This window comes from Marmota flaviventris, chromosome 9, assembly GCF_047511675.1.
Source record: "Marmota flaviventris isolate mMarFla1 chromosome 9, mMarFla1.hap1, whole genome shotgun sequence".
NCBI classification, from domain to species: Eukaryota; Metazoa; Chordata; class Mammalia; order Rodentia; family Sciuridae; genus Marmota; species Marmota flaviventris.
This window is the reverse complement of record NC_092506.1, coordinates 129,464,898-129,482,263: the sequence shown is the minus strand read 5'-3', so window position 1 is coordinate 129,482,263 and position 17,366 is coordinate 129,464,898. Positions and strand designations below refer to the sequence as shown.

At 37.6% G+C, this 17,366-nt stretch overlaps 1 pseudogene; it reads right to left on the bottom strand.

Moving 5' to 3' along the window:
- Positions 1–516: 516 nt before the first annotated feature.
- Positions 517–16,332, bottom strand: LOC139706932 (ubiquitin carboxyl-terminal hydrolase 31-like; annotated as a pseudogene).
- Positions 16,333–17,366: the final 1,034 nt, after the last annotated feature.

The window sequence follows — 17,366 nt, the reverse complement described above, 5'->3', positions numbered from 1 at the left end:
ATTAAATTCATTGTTAAATATTTCCATTAAGTGGTCTGTCTACCTTGTTATGTTTCAAAATTTCTCTTATGTCATTGGTATTGGAATTACTAGAGATTTCAATACATATTCAGAATAGCCAGATCCATCAGAGAAATAAGAAATGAGATTCTACACTTTATTAAATCTCTGATTAGTGGTTGTGCATTAAAATTTGATCATTCCCTTTCTTAATTACCATTATTTTCTCATCTGAACAATGTGTGTAATATAGATTATAATATAAAAAATTACAAAATATATATTTTGTGGTAATGCCTGAGTTTTATATTGTGTTTCATAAATGCAGAGTATATATACTTTTTTGAACTTAAATCAGTTTATCTGCAGAAGTAGATAATAGTATCATTGTGTTCCAAAACACCACCTACATGATAGTATATTAACTCTCATTTTAACTTCAATTACCTTACAGACTGTGCAAATGTTCATGTGGTCAATGTGTTATTTATTTATGTTTTCTTATTTCAGGACCTGTTAAAATTCAGGGATATAGCCATTGATTTTACTGAAGAAGAGTGGGGATGCCTTCAGCCTGCTCAGAAAAACTTATATAAAGATGTGATGTTAGAGAACTATAGAAACTTTGCCTTCCTTGGTAAGTTTAATTTCCCTTTAAAATTTTTAATTAATAATTATTATTTAATTTACTTCTGTTGTATCTTCTGGGAACTTCTCTATGAGTTTCAGATTTGTGTTTCAAATAAAAAGGACATTTTTAGTACAGATATTGTACTCTTTATATTATTTTACTCTTTAATCTCTCTCTTTCTTGGTGTGTTGTACATTCTCCACTTTAGATAAGTAGTACTTAGCATAATTTAGTGATGTAACTATTGTAGTCTACACATAACAGGGGACACAGCTGAGACGTTCAAATGGAGAAAACCAAACTAAAAAATGTTGGCAGAGTAGTTATTCAGCAGAAAAAATTTTCAGATGCTTAGCTTTATTTCTTTTGATTGTAATCATTGAACACATACTGCCCTACATTTATTACATTTTCAAATTTTTTGTAGTCCTCTGTTTTCTTCTTTAGTGATGTCCCAGTTTATTCAGATTAACCACCAAAACTTACCTTTTGTGCTGAGGGCCATCATGATCTGTTACAAATCTTGTGAGGAAACCTGTAAAGAAGCAAACAGAAGAGAGAGACACACTCACAGTGAAAAGGAACAAAGAAAAAAACTTGCCACTCCTCTTCATGGCTGCACATAGTATACCCCAAAATTACATAGCTTCTGTTACCATGACTACATTATAACCTAGTGTTATTTTAACCCCAAGTGCTAGCTAATGAAGATAAGGTACAGTTACTACAAACATAGAGCCCCTTCTCCCTAAGGACATTACCACAGAAACTAGATAGTGCACCTGTAGAGTTGTCTTAATAGCTTCAAGGAGAAACTGCCAGGCATTACTATTGTGGAACTCAGGGTTCCAGTTATCATCACCCCTACCCTTTCCTGCCTATTTCCAAAGTCAGAATACCTACAGCCTCCCCTCCTTTTTTAAGGCCTTTTGAATAAATAATATTACTTATCTTCTTAATGCTCGTGGGGGCAAAAAATAAGGCAGCCATTGAAAACAGCAAGTGCCAACATCAGTAAACATCCACCTATGAATATTTTTTGACCCAGATCAAATTGATTAAACATGAAATTATCCAATCTAACAAGGCTAAACATCAATCATCATGTTGGACCTTATTAATGATATCTTTAAGGTAATCTAACTCTTTTGAAATAAAATTACTATTATCACTTAAATTGAAGGAACACATGTTATTAAACTTCTGATATCCATTATGATGTAGCAATACCAGACAATCAATTGCAGCATGAATGTCAAGTATGGCTTGACAATGTTGTTTTTATTCTTTATTAAGCATATTAATGGCCATGGAGGCATGGCTAATACTTTTTATGATAGGATAGGTGAGTTTCATAATAGTTTTGTAAGCCCGTAGACCTAGTCCAGGAAAACCCTCTAAGGAGAATGTCAAAGCATCAAATTCTGCCTTAGTGTGAAGGTTTACTGAATTATCACAGTTTTTATCAAGAAGTATAGATCTTTTATAAATAAATTGCATAGGATGGTGACCTATTAAATACTATGTGGATGGTAAGGACACAGTTATTCTGCTAAGAAAAGAATGAATTCCGTGAGAAATTTTTGCAAGTAACAATTTCATTCAAGTGAGTCAAGATATTTTAATGGGTTGTAGAAGTCCAGGATCTGACAGTACTGAATTTCCCACAGCTTATGTACAAAAAATGAGTAACATTGTTATTGAGACCAAAACATTTACAGAGTTTTGCGTGAGTTTAGCAATCAAAGCAGTAACTAAGTTATCCGGAGTACATTCTAACCTATTTGAGCCAACACCTTTTGAGCTAAGGCTGTTAATGGTTTTATATCCCTCCAAGTAAGTGGAATTATAGTGTCTTGTGTTCATCTTTTAATGTTGCTCCTCATCTGAGGAGAATGATTATTCTCTTCTTTGAAGGGACTCTTATCTTCCAGGGTTAAATGAAACTTTTGAATCAGCTTGTGAAGTCTCTGATGTACATTCAACATTCCTATATTTTATACATCAAGCTAGAGTCAAACAGGACATGTTGGCATAAGTATAGCAGTTCATGCTTTTCCCCACATGATCAAAGGCATAGGATCTTGTCATGCTGGTCAGGTGGAATCTTATATATTACATTTTTTTTTTTTTTTGTAATGGCTGTTTGAGAATAAAATGTCCATTGAATGCACATGACCAATTTTGATTATTAACTTTATGTTGTATATTGAGCACCTTAACTGTAAATAAAACAATATTTAATACATATTAATATGAGAGAGGCTAGATCTTTGTTTGTCTCTGTTTTAAAAGGCAAGTATTAGGATACAATTTGCTCATTCAACCATAGCTCCTCCAAAAGGATTATGAGAAATTTCATTATTTAAAACTATATCTCATTGACTAAAAATTGTGCAAAAGGATGAGATGTAAAGGCAGGGGCATTATCCATCTTTAAACAAATAAGGCTTCTAGGAGCAGATTACGTTTGGTTTCTTTCCATGCTCTCTGCTGGAACTGAATTGGCAGTTTTGTTTTGTTTTGTTTTGTTTTTTTGTTTTTGTTGTTGTTTTTAGATTCAATTCTGTTAGTCAATTTTTTTCTTTTGTATTGTGACTTGCAACAATGCTTTAATAATCATAAATATTTTGAAGTGAATAGCTCATTATACTTCTATTTTGTAAGTTGTTTTCTATATTTCTTATTATTTTCTATTTTGATTAATGATTTAATTTCTGGATCATTGTTTTTTATTGTGGTATGCTTGGATTCTTTTCACACACACACACACACACACACACACACACATATATATATATATATATATATATATATATATATATATATATATATATATATATATTCCCTTTATATATCCTATAAGTTTTGAATTTTTCCAGTATTTCACAAGTTGCTTAGACTTGTCTTAACATTGGTCCTGCTTGATAAGCCTCTCCCATATTGGTAACATTTCAGCTTTGCACACTAGGAATCCCCATGTCATTTATTCTTAAAAATTATAAACATACACAATTTGTGCCCAATTATATTACTATTTGGTCTCAATTTTACTCTCTAAACTTTCTTTAAATAGTTATTTAGTGTTCTTTGAGTAATTCATAATGGTCAGTACCCTAATGTTCAGTTCTTAATGTTTTTTTTCTTCTTCTTTTGTTACTTGGATTAAGCCATTCTAATCTTTGTTTATATTTGCTGTACTGTTTTTTATTTGTTCATTAAAGGAGCCAACAGTAGATTATATAGTAAATTTTGGGAAAAAAATGTATAAAAACTTTAAAAAAAATAAAAATACACAAGAACAGTGCTGAATCCTTGTAATATTTGCTAATTGGGAGGCCATGCAAAAGTACTTCATGTTTGAGGGAAGTCACAGAAATTTAGAAACAGCATGACTCAAACAATTTTAAAAAGGCTTATAGTTCAGTGATATAGAATTTTTTCAAGCACCACACATGAAAAATTAAAAGTTTGATGATGTAAAGATCCAGAAATGCCAGTACTAAATATGTATCTATGAACAATTAAATCAGAAAATTGAAGAGATACCTCTGCTTTTGTGTTTAGTGCAAACATTGTTCTCAGTATTAAAAGTAGGCACTCAATGTATGTACCCATCAATGATCAAATGAGTAAAAATATTGTACTTATATACTATTATTAGTTAGTAATGAAAATATTTTGTCTCATAAAGTGTTTTAAGAAATACATGTAGGACTTTGCATTAAGTCAAATGTGGCAGGCAGAGATTAAGTTGCAGGAGCACTTGATTCACATGTAGAAGTCAGTAATTTAGTGAGTAAAATTGTGCTCACCAGATACTGTGTTTTGTGTAGGGTTGATATTATAGTCAAAGTTTCCATAGTTTTGTTTTATTGATCATAAAGAGGGTCAAGAGTTTTGTTTTATCAAATGGTGAGTGTATTATGTTCTTCATAAATACTAGTTGAAGGAATACAATACCTTGTAAGAACAAAACTGATAATTATATGAAATAATGATTGTGTTAATTCATTCTGTTTAGTCATATTATCTTTTATATATAGTATAAAATACCATGATATATTTAGTAAATAAACAAAGTTGTATTTGTCAATGAAAGAAATTGTCATATCACATGAATTTACAAATATGAAAATCAATTTATTACACTTGATTGTCAAGTGTTGACTTCAGCCAAGTATTATGGCATAGACTATGCAACATTTTTATAGTCTTTTAAAATGTTTTTATGGAAAATTTTATAGACATGTATGTGTATATTTCTTAGTAAAATTTGTTCATATTTGGTTTTAAGAGTCCATAGCCTCTTTACCCTTATTGACTATTTGTGGTATTATCACTCAAAATTTACTAGTTATTTTCACATTTCTATGTCATGGTAGACAAAAACCAGGTTTTGGACACTCTTTGAAAAAGCCACAAATGTTTGTATACATTTTACATTTCTCTTATTCTACTGAGAGTGAAGATAGCTGCTAGATATTTCCTAAATATGTAATGCTATCTTATGGAGGACAAAAGGCTGTGGATGATAAAAATAGCATACTTTACTTCTCTTTGTTATATTACTCTTCTTAATGATGTACTCCTCTTGGATACTGTGGTCTCTAAAAGAATTTGGGTAATATTCTCAAGTTAATTGTGTTTGTACATTTTTATTGAACTGATATATTTTTTAATTCATGATGACTTTGAACATACTAATCTGCTACACTCCTGATGTACTTATTTTACCTTAATTTCACATTATGTATGCAAAGTATATTTATCCCACTCTAGTAGGTATTGTTTTTTTAAAATTTTTGTTTATTTCAGTCATGGCTTCTCAAGACACCCAAGAATATTCACCAGAAAAGGTTATAAAACATATATTTCATAAAGTGATAAGTGTAAAATATAGAAGTTGTAATCTTGACTATTTACATCAAAAGAAAATATGGAAAACTACAAGTGAGAGTGAACACCAGAAATCATATAAAAATTCAGAGCTTGTTCATCACCAGAGAATTTATACTGGAGAGAAGCCCTACAAATATAAACAATGTGACAAAGATTTTTGTAAAAAAATAGGTCTTACTTACCACCGAAGAACCCACACTGGAGAGAAGCCCTACCAATGTAAAGAATGTGGCAAAGCTTTCAGTCAAAAAACAGACATTATTTACCACAGCAGAACTCACACTGGAGAGAAACCCTACAAATGTAAAGAATGTGTCAAAGCTTTCATTAAAAAATCACACCTTATTTGCCACAGTAGAACTCACACTGGAGAGAAGCCCTACAAATGTAAAGAATGTGTCAAAGCTTTCAGTCAAAAATCACACCTTATTCACCACAGCAGAACTCACACTGGAGAGAAACCCTACAAATGTAAAGAATGTGGCAAAGCTTTCAGTGAAAAATCACACCTTATTTGCCACAGCAGAACTCACACTGGAGAGAAGCCCTACAAATGTAAAGAATGTGGCAAAGCTTTCAGTCAAAAATCACACCTTATTCACCACAGCAGTATGCACACTGGGGAGAAGCCCTACAAATGCAAAGAATGTGACAAAACTTTCAGTCGAAAATCAAACCTTATTCACCACAGCAGAATGCACACTGGGGAGAAGCCCTACAAATGCAAAGAATGTGACAAAACTTTTGGTCGAAAATCATACCTTATTTGCCACAGGAGAATTCACACTGGAGAGAAGCCCTACAAATGTAAAGAATGTGGCAAAGCTTTCAGTCAAAAAACAGACCTTATTTACCACAGGAGAACCCACACTGGAGAGAAACCCTACAAATGTAAAGAATGTGGCAAAGCTTTCAGTCAAAAATCATACCTTATTCAACACAGAAGAACTCACACTGGAGAGAAGCCCTACAAATGCAAAGAATGTGACAAAGCTTTCAGTAAAAAATCACATCTTAATCGCCACAGAAGAACTCACACTGGGGAGAAGCCCTACAAATGCAAAGAATGTGACAAAGCTTTCAGTCGAAAATCATACCTTATTTGCCACAGCAGAACTCACACTGGAGAGAAGCCCTACAAATGCAAAGAATGTGGCAAAGCTTTCAGTAGAAATTCACACCTTATTTGCAACAGGAGAACTCACACCGGAGAGTAGGCCTACAAATATAAAGAAGATGGCAAAGCTTTCAGTTGAAAATCACCTTATTTGCCACAGAGAACTCACGCTGGGGAGAAGCCCTACAAATGTAAAGAATGTGGAATAGCTTTCAGTCAAAAAAATAGATCTTATTTGCCACAGAAGAACTCACACTGGAGAGAATCCCTACAATTGTAAAGAATGTTTCAAAGCTTTCATTCGAAAGTCACACCTTATTTGCACAGCAGAATCACACTGTAGTGAAGCCTCACAAATGCAAAGTATGTGACTAAGTTTTTACTCAATTATCAACCCTTATTTGCCACAACAGAATTCACACTGGAGAAAAGCCCTATAAATATAAGGAATGTGGCAAAGCTTTTAGCCATAAATCAGGCCTTATTCACCACATCACAACTCACACTGGAGAATAGCCCTACAAATGTGAATAAGTGGCAAAACATTTAATAAAAAATAAAACTTTATTCAGCACAGCAGAAGACACCCTGGTGAATGTGAAATATAAATAAAGTGATAATACTTTTAAAGAAAAACTAAACCTCATTAACAACAGAATTTATACAGAAAAGAACCCCTACTAATGAAAACAATGTAGCAAAGCTTTTAATAAGAAATCAATTCTTTTTCACCACTAAGCTATTTATTCTGGAAAGAAGACATAAATGTAGAGAATGTAGAAATATTTTCAATTATATATCATACATTACTAGACATCAGAGAAAACACACTGGAGAGAAGATTTACAAATGATACCATCAAACCATTCCTCTAAGAAAGAGTCAACATTTAATCCTCACCACAATAACCATAGAAGAGACAAAGTTTTGAAATGTGAAAATTGACAATGTGACAATGCCTCCAAAATTTATTCACCAATACTCAGCACCTGTGGATACATACTGGTTAGAGAAAATACAAATGGAAAAAAATATTTCATAACCATATGATTATTAAAAACTACTGATTTTTGGAGAATTCATTGTGCCCAGAAACCCTAAAAAGTTAAATAATATTTTGAAAACTTATTCAAATTTTGAATTCATTGAACATCTGAAAACTCATACCAGTAGTGAACATTGAACAGATTTTGTCCAAAATGTATGCCTTATATAAAAGTGAAACATTTATAATAAACACTTTGACAAATGTGAGAGTATAGTAAAGTCATTATTTTACATTACACCTTGATGTATATGAGGGTCAGTAAAAGACATTACTCATTTAAATATAGAAAATAAGTAGTTGTCTTTAACTTTTGCTTAAATTTTTTAAGCATTATCAAGTTATTTGGTAGAAATATCAGTCATAAATATCATATATGCATAGTGCAGAAATCTCATCTTTGAAAGCATATAATTTTTGTTTTCTAAATCAAAAAATTATGATTTTCATTTTTGAATACTGGAGAAAAGAATTATATGAAATCTATTTTTTTTTGATGTTTAACACTGAATTGTAACATTTTAAACTGTATTTTTTTTGTATTTCAGTTTATATTTGGGGATTTTTAAACACTGAGCCACATTCTTAAGCCCTCTCCCCACTTTTTCAAATTTTGAGACTGTCTTGCTAAGTTGCTTGAAACCACACTAAGTTGCTGAGGCTGAATTTAAAGTTCTGAAACTCCTCAGTTTCTCAATTTGCTTGGATTACAAGCATGGACCATCATTCCCAATTTATAGTGCATTGTTTTTACCTATATTTACGTTATGTATTCAATATGTCCTTATAACTGAATATTTGTTTATATGTTAACACTCATGTATTTCATCCTGTTGTTAAATAACAGACATCACATTGTTCCACTTGACTAAATGTTTTATGTAACAGTAAAACATACTACTGAGTAAATAATACTGTAGCATCTCTTAATTCTTTTACACATTTTAATAAAACTTAAAGTGGAATATAATTTGCATAAGCCAGATCATTATATTTTTTTTCTGTATGTATTCATGGTGAAATTATGAGTTATAAGAAAGACATAGATAAAGAAAATAAGCCCCAGATTTTCATATCTTGAATTACAAATTTTAACATTTTAATTTTTTAACATTTTAACATTTCCTAGTGATTTGAATAGACTGAATTTCCACAAACTTAAAGTTAGCTCTTGCATGAGAGAAGAGCTTTATCTTTCTTGTGTGTGCATAATAGCCTTCTAGACATCAGCCTCATTGGAGACATTTCATTTTTCTCTGAATGAGATCAATGATCAGTGTTTTCATGTACATTAGTAAATTTCTGACATCACTGTTATTTTATAGGTAGTGTTATTTCAGGGCAGGAATCTGAGAAATGGATGTGGAGTCAAGGTTGAGTGAGGTCTTATACTTATGACAAAATAATTAGTGAGCTATGTTTCATAGTCTTATTTTCTGTGGACCAATTAATAAGAGGTAAACTGATAAGGTTGTATGTAAAGATTAAGTTTCTTATGATTAAATGTTGTCTTACCAGCTACAATAGGGATTCTTATACATGGAATCCATACAAAAATCATATTGAATATCATTCACAATTTTATTAATATTACATATAATTCATGAAGAACTGAGTTTACAATAATATATGGCTAAGAACAAGGTCTGGGGACATTGTACACTCTCCAATATGGACACATTTATAACAGTTTAATTATACATGAAACTACACTAAATGAGAATAAAAATCAATTGGATCAACACACAACAATATACAAATAAAAACTTTTAAAGACTTAAACAAGAGACCAATAATGGATGAAGTGTGGCTTCTGAATGGTAGGGAGATAATGGACATATAACCAAAGTTAATTGAAGAAAGATAAATTACCCGCTTTGAGCTAGAACAGCATTTGAAAGAAATAGAGTGTCAAAGTTATCAAAGATTATTCACTTCCATTTGTATGCTTTGCAATACATTCCGAAAGATTTCTGCATGTTTTATTTCAGTCAAATTGAAGAACAATCCAGAAAGTTAAAAAAAAAAGAAGTATTGCTCCTCTGGTTTGAAAAGCAAGAAAAAAAATAGAGAGAGATTTATTGAGCTAGAGAAAGTTACTAGTTAAAGGTAAAAAATAGAACTGAGATTTCCAGAGTCTCGGTATAATGTATTTCAGCCATCCCTGGTTTCACAGGGCATTTTTGGTTAATAAAGGATTTGTTCACTTACATACAACTTACAGAACATTGCTGTTTTTAGTCAGTCTTTTCCATTAATAACAATGATGTACCTATCAAGACTTTCCAGCCACAAAAATACACAATTTCAGAAATCTTCTGGTTCATCCTCCATATATTCTGCTAAAAAATATGAGGTAATTATACTGTGTATTATGACCTCAGGCTATGAGCCTTCAAATTACCTTAAAATACAAAAGAATATTTTATGTTTATTTTTAAATATTGTTTTTATATTTCAAACATTCAAATCAAATTCCACAGTAATCAATGATACAAAAAACCACAAAAAAACAACTGCAATTTGGTGTCTCATAATGACTTTTCAATACCTGCTGTAGATTGCCTGTGGGTTCAACTTTTAATTTAAAAAATAATATTTTTTTCCATACAATTGGGGTGAAGTGGAGGACAAAATCTCCTGCATTGTTTTCCTGGGCAAGCCATCTAACTTGAAACAACTGAACCCCAAATAAAAATATCTTTACATTCTAATTATATCAGTTCTTAACTAATCTAGCATAAAAAAAATCCACTTTCTTCTGGTTGAATACGTTAGCCCAAAGATATGTAACCTGGGAGTTAAAAGAAGTATGACATAAATGAAGAGGTCTTTTTTGCATAAGGCAAATTGCACTTTTTTGACATACATTGGGCATAGTTATGTACAAAGCTTTTCGTTATAGACCTAGGGTACCAGTTCCTCTTCTCCATGATCTCCACCTCTAGAGTTAGCAAATATTTAAGTACAAAATACCCGTTGCTATATTTTGGATCTTGAATGTCCACAGGTCTCCAGCCAGTGGTGCTATTGGGATATGGTGGAACCTTTAGGAGGTGGGGCCTAGTGGGAGAAAGTCAGGTTATTTGGAGCAAGCCCTTAAAGGAAATATTAGGAGCCTGACGGCTCCTCTTCCTCTCTCTGCTTCCCCAGCTGCCATGAACAGCTTTGCTTCCTGATGTCTTCCATATCATGACGTTCTGTGATTCATCATAGACCCAAAAGCCACAGCACCAACTGACCATGGTCTGTCAACTTTGAAACCATGAACCACATTGAAAATTTTCTCCTCTAAATTGATTTATTTCAGGTTTTTTTCTCTTTAATCCATTTACTGATACACATCCATCCTGGACTAGCTGAGTGTAAATACCTGAGAAACATTAGTGATAAAATATTTCCCTTTACAAAGACTGGTAAACGGAGTGCAAGTGCTGAAAGCAACAGTTTTTCCCTCGGTTTGTTTAATATGTTATTGTCCCAGTTTTTAGTGCTCCTGGTGCTACTCGACAATCCACAGTGTGGACAAATGCTGCTCAGATGAAACCCAAGTCAAATAATCCACCCTTCCAAACACTAATGATAGCTTAACTGGTTCACAGGTTTCAAGACCCTAGTGTCCAGTGAGAGCCATTAGAGTTCTTTAGAAAGAAATATATACAATTGGTAAAGGGACTGTCCAGGCATTGTCTATAATGACTCCAGTTAGCCTGGTATCAATGTTTTGTCTATGGCTGTTACTTGGTTCAATGGCAGGATAAGGTGACTCTTTTAACAATTTACAACTTACTTCTTCTTGTATACAAACATACACTCACGCACTCACACATGCATGCACACGCAATCAGGCACATAACCAAAAAGTAACAAAACAAATGCATAGAGGGCTTTGGTGGGAGAGGAGGGCTGCTAAATAAATAAACATCTTTACAGACAGAACACTTAGGCTGCAGAAACGACCTTGAGGTTTCTGAGAAGTCCATGCAGAGGTCTGCGTGCTAGAAGGAAACTTTTTGGAGGCTTCCTCATCAGGCTGCTTGCTGCTGGGAGATGGGAAAGTCCGGAATATAGCTGGGAAGACATGGCCTTGTGAGCAGAGAGCAGAGAATGTTCAGTGGGGGCAGGGTCCTTGGAGACAAGCTGCTCCTTTCCAACTGCATGTGCATTTGGCTGCTGGGGGCCCGGAGGCTGGTGGCCTTTTTCAGCATTGTCATCCCTGGCACTCTTACTGTCCGACTTGACAGGGCTCCCACGTGTCTTTTTAGACAGCAAGGTTGTCTTGCCAAGGTCCATCGACCGCCTAGTCTCCTGTATCTCAAGGCTGACTTGAAGGAGGACAGCCCCCTATCCTCAGACTTGCTGTCCCTATTCAGACCAGACTGCACACTTGGGCTGGGGGGGCAGGGTGCAGGGTGGCCACAGAGGAGCTCTGTACATGTTTGCCTTCACCTCTGCCCTCCCCGGCTCTGGCCTGGCTCACCCAAGAGGAGCTGGGTTTGGAGATGGAGGTGACACTGGCTCTGTGGGAACCCAGGCTTTGTCTGGAGCCCTCCCTACTCACGGTTCACTCTGAAGTCCTGTTCTTCCCAGAAGGGAAGGGGCCCCTGCTGGCAGAGCATGAGGCTTTTTTGGCAGATGTAGAGGAGACAGTGTAATCGAGGGCAGAAGCTGACTTCTGCTTCTGTGGTGAGGGAGATGATGAGGAATCATGGGACTGGGGGGATAACTTCTTTTTAGGCTGGGTAGAAGCAGGGCATGAATGCCTTCCATGGGCCCTGGAAGAACCTGCTTTGCTTCAAGAGCAAGAAGGCTTTAGAGAAACTTTGGAAGGAACAGGAGAAAAAGGGGATGTACTTGAAAGAGATGATTCTTGGCTTGCCAAAGATGCTCTCCCCTTTGCAAGCTTTGACCTGGCTCAGAAATGCCTTTGGAGCTGGGAGACCTCTTGGTTGTGCTCTCTGGTTCTATTTTTGAGTAAGCCTGGGTGGCCTGGGGGTTTCACTTCTTTGACTGGAGAGCAGTCCATGAGATCACTATGATCCATGTAAGCAATCTGGTTATTGTTATCAAATGCATTGGAGACAGGTGGTAAGTGATCCCCTTGGGCTAAGTTTTTGCTCTGTGTATCTAAAATTGAACACTGGAGTTCAATTTTTGGGTATCTGACTCATCTCTAAACACGCCCTCCTTGACAGCCAGGTGGACTCAGCTCACAGCCTTGTGCTCTTGTCAACTGCGACTATCACTTGTTTCCTGATAACTGCTGGAAAGGTTCCTCAAGCTGCCAAGGCAAGAGATGGAGACCTTGTCATCCACTGCCTCCCGGATCTTCTCTAAGGTGGAGGCAGAGCTATGAATTGGAGAGTCCCCTTGTTACCGCTGTTTACTGGTGATGAGTCCTTGCTTCCCCAATGCTGAAGTATAACACCAGAGAAGCACGCTGAGGCAAGTTTAGAGTGGAAAGTAGAAGCTTAAATAAGGACAGCAGAAAAGACTTCTCCCAGAGGAAGAAGGAGACCCAAGAGGTGGAATCCATGGAAGAGGGGAGGTCTTCCCTCTTTTATAACTAAGGTCTTCATTCAGCTTTCCCGCATTTCTGTCAGCATTCCTGTCCTTTGTTCTATTACCTTTCAGTGATGGATTGTAGGTGGGAAGGCCCAAAGGGTGGGGAGCAGGTGGGCCAAAGGAGTAATCTGGCCAGGAAGGACTTTTGGATTAGCATCTCCCTGTTTGCTTGGAGCTGCTTCATTAACATTTCCTTGGGATGGGATCTGGGCCTTGGGAACATTAACATTTCAATTTCCCAAGTGCTGCTCTGCTTTCTGTGGCTCCATTCTCTACTTGGCCTTCATTTTCAATTTTACTCAATATTAGACCCGATTTACCTAACTACACTAACTACCTATCTTTAAATCTGGCTTCAACCTGAGAAGTGGGAAGGAGAATTGGAGCACATCTGCAGCTTCACAGACAGGTACCAAGAAGGTGTCACACAATTTTCATTAACAGCCAAGGGGCTGGTCACAGATGATCTGGAGGATAAGCTTTGCCACTGGACACTCCTCAAAAATGGCTCACTTGAAAAGCCACCATCATGTTCACTCCTTTCCCCGGTCATTTCCATGGACTTGAAGAGCGAGGCAGGGAGGTGCCTCTGGAGGAGGCCGCTGAAGTCACACCTGCTTGCTTGCTCCCTGGAAGCTGGCTCACCCAGTGCTTGCACAGGGAAGAACTTGTGGAGCCGGCTACTGAGCTGTTAGCCAACCATAATGGGATGGCTGTCTGCTTTGGTAGAAGATTATATAGGCTGTCTGCGTGCACACCTTGTTCTCCAAGAGCTGCTGCACATCACTGTCATTGAAGCCACTGTCAATATCAGAGGCCATCCATGGAGTTCTTCCAGTATGCTGGGTAGTGCCCCCCTTGCATGGTGCCATGGTGATTGCACACAGCATACAGGTCATAGATGTTGTCCTCAGGGTCCCTCCTGAGTCCATAGGGCTGCCTCCATGGGGACCAATGGGATAGCAAACTCCAGCTGCTCTGGCTTCTCTTGACCACATGAAGAGTCATGTCCAGGCCAGTCAAGGGGAACTTGACCATGTTCTGAAGTTTCACATTTCTGTCTCCTTCCTTTCGAAAGCTCTTGAGGTGTATAGCACATCAGGCAGAGTGCACAGGCTCCGTGTGATGCTCCCCTTCTGCAGCTGCTTGCAGTGTGGGCAACACCAGGCATCATCTGGGGCCAGTCATTCCTCTTTGGCTTACAGTTGGAAACACTGGGATAAAGTGCAGGTTTGAGGTTTGATGCCGCTCCCTCTGCAGGCAGACACTTTCTGCATCTGGGATATACTCATCTTCAGTGTGTACAAATAAGAAATTTTTGTCTCCTTGTCCCATCCTACCACTAACTTCACATGAGCAGTGACACCTGGTCCACAAGGTTTTAATGCTCTTTCTACTGTTGGGTGGCACAGGGGCTGTTCCTCCTGGGGCAGCAAGTATGTAATTCCCACAAAACTGACCACATGCAAACTGAATGGACACACTTGAGTGCAAACAGGAAATACTTCATCTTCTCCAAAATTTTCTTCTGCAGAAGGTCCCATGCTATCATCTTCTCTAAATGCAGCATAAAAGACAGTCTTCCTGTGCTGCCCAATGCAGGCTCAGTTACACACCAGCAGGACAATCTTGTCACTGCCTGCTCTGGTGGTGGGCAGGTCCAATTTCCCCTGCTTTGCTGCTGTTTATGTGCAGGAAGACAGTCTGATGATCCAAGCCAAACTTCAAGTGGTTGAGATTGTTGTTTAAGTGAATTCCTATTTGAGAATTCCTTCAGGTCAAAATATTTCTGGAGTCTCAAAGCAAAAATGCCTTCACTTTCATGGCCTGTCTCCATGTCATCTGTAACACAAAAGGAAAGGTGGAATCCATCATAGATTGTCAACACAATCTGATCAGTGGGGATCTTTGTTTTCATAGATATTGCTTCCTGAAGTCTGGCAACAGTCCCAAACAGAGGCACAGCCACAGCAATCCTCATGTAATGAGGACATTTCCCTTGATACACTACAGTGAAATGGAGAGGTCTTATGTGGGTTAGAGAAATTGGCAAAGAAATGCAGAGGAAAAGATCTAAAGTGTTGCTCTGTTTCTGACAATGAGTACATGTCAAAGAAGATCTGCACTGGGCTTGAAAAAGTTCTTGTACAAAAGTGCTACACTCAGGAAAAGATGGTCCCTAGGGTATGACATCAGTCTCTGATGGAGGCTTCAGAGGAGGATGGCCACTCTGATTTACAGAAGGATAAAGTTCTTCATGAACTAGGTACAAAAGCCACAGCAGAGACTCCTGGGCATCATGCTCGGATTTCCCAATCCTGCAGTGCGTTCTTTGACCTAGTACTCTTTTTTTTTTTAAAGAGAGAGAGAGAACTTTTTAATATTTATTTTTTTTTTTAGTTTTCGGCGGACAAACATCTTTGTTTGTATGTGGTGCTGAGGATCGAACCCAGGCCGCACGCATGCCAGGCGAGCGCGGTACCACTTGAGCCACATCCCCAGCCCTGACCTAGTACTATTGACATCACGGCTGTGCTGCGGGGTGTAGTCTAGGGGTGTACCCGGTGCGCCAGCTGCTCCGTGACCTCGCCATGGCCCCTTTGCGCACGTCCGGTAGGGCTCAGTCTGCACCGCCCGGTACTGGCCTAGCCCAGGTGGTTGGGAAGAGCTCGGTGCTGCTGAGGCGTTGCAGCACAGCGTTCAGATCAGGCGTTGTGTGGTTGCGGCCCCCTCACTCCGGGCACTGGCTCCTGGTGCAGGCGGGCTGGCGGGCGAGTTGTGGGCCCTGGCTGGAAGCAGCTGTGAAGGCCGCTGTGGTCCGGGCTTTGCCCTGGGAGCAAAGGTGCCAGAGCATGGACAGCATCTTGAGGACACAGCTTGGAAGCTGCCCACCAAACGTGCCAAAGAGGGCGAGGAGGGCGCGACCGCCGGCCACTCCAGAACACCCCTTGCTGAGGGAGCACTTCTCATTCTCTCCTGCCACCACCGGCCCTCCGGAGCACACATACCTTGGACATGGTGGCAGCCACTGACACTCCTCACCACGCCCACCTCCCCGCCTGGACCCGCCATGGCCTCCAGCGCATCTCGCCCTCTGCCCTCATTGGCTCTGAGGCTCTGCGCCCCACACACCCCAGTGGCCCCAAGCCAGCAAGCAACGCTATTTCAGGGTTTTCCACAGTTAGGAAAATCTGACTAACACACTTGTATCATGCGACCTCCATTATGGAACAGTGTTATCTGAATCCATATGTCCACACACTGCATTCACCATGGAGAGAGCAAGAAGGAGTAAATGATCCTCACTGTAGGGTGGGTGTGAATCTAATGGCAAAGCTATGCATGGGGACACATTACACAAGAACAAATAACGGACCCAGCATGGAGGAGAAAACCTGCTGAGTGACAGAGGAATCAGGAAATGTGGATGACATGTGGCATAGTGGGATGTTTGAGATGAACCCCAGGCAGTAGGGAACAACGTCACGGCAAGAAGTACTAGGAAAATATAAACACAATGCCATTTTATTTTCTATAAATCCAGACATGCAGACTTAAAGTAACAAAGTTTAAGAGGTATTAATAAATTATTACTTTATGTATAGAAACTGAAAGGTGAAAAATTTCCTAAATGTAAAAGATTATTAACTTTAACCTTGTTAACAGTTTCTACAATTTCATGTTACCACTTTAGCTGATTCAGAGAAATTTCTCCTTTCCTTTTTCAAAGTTTATCTTCAAACTTCTGTGAATGCATTTGTTGATTTTTTTTTCTATAATTTTAGTGTGCATAATTATCTTAGTCCATTTTCTGTTGCTATTACTGAATACCACAGACAAAGTAATTTATAAAAAGAGTAAAGTTTTTTTTTTTTTTTTTTCCCAGCTCATGGTTTTGGGAATCAAATGGAAAAGTTATTCGTTTTGTTGGAGCCTTTTTGTAGATTCTAAAAGTGGTGTAGGGCATCACAGGATGAGGCAGAATGTACCATTTCAGGTTTCTCTGCCTCTTTTTTGTTAAAAGCAGAGTCCCATTTGTTACAATTCTACTCCTATTACCTCATTTAATCTTAATTACCTCCCGAATCCCATACAAGGATTAAATT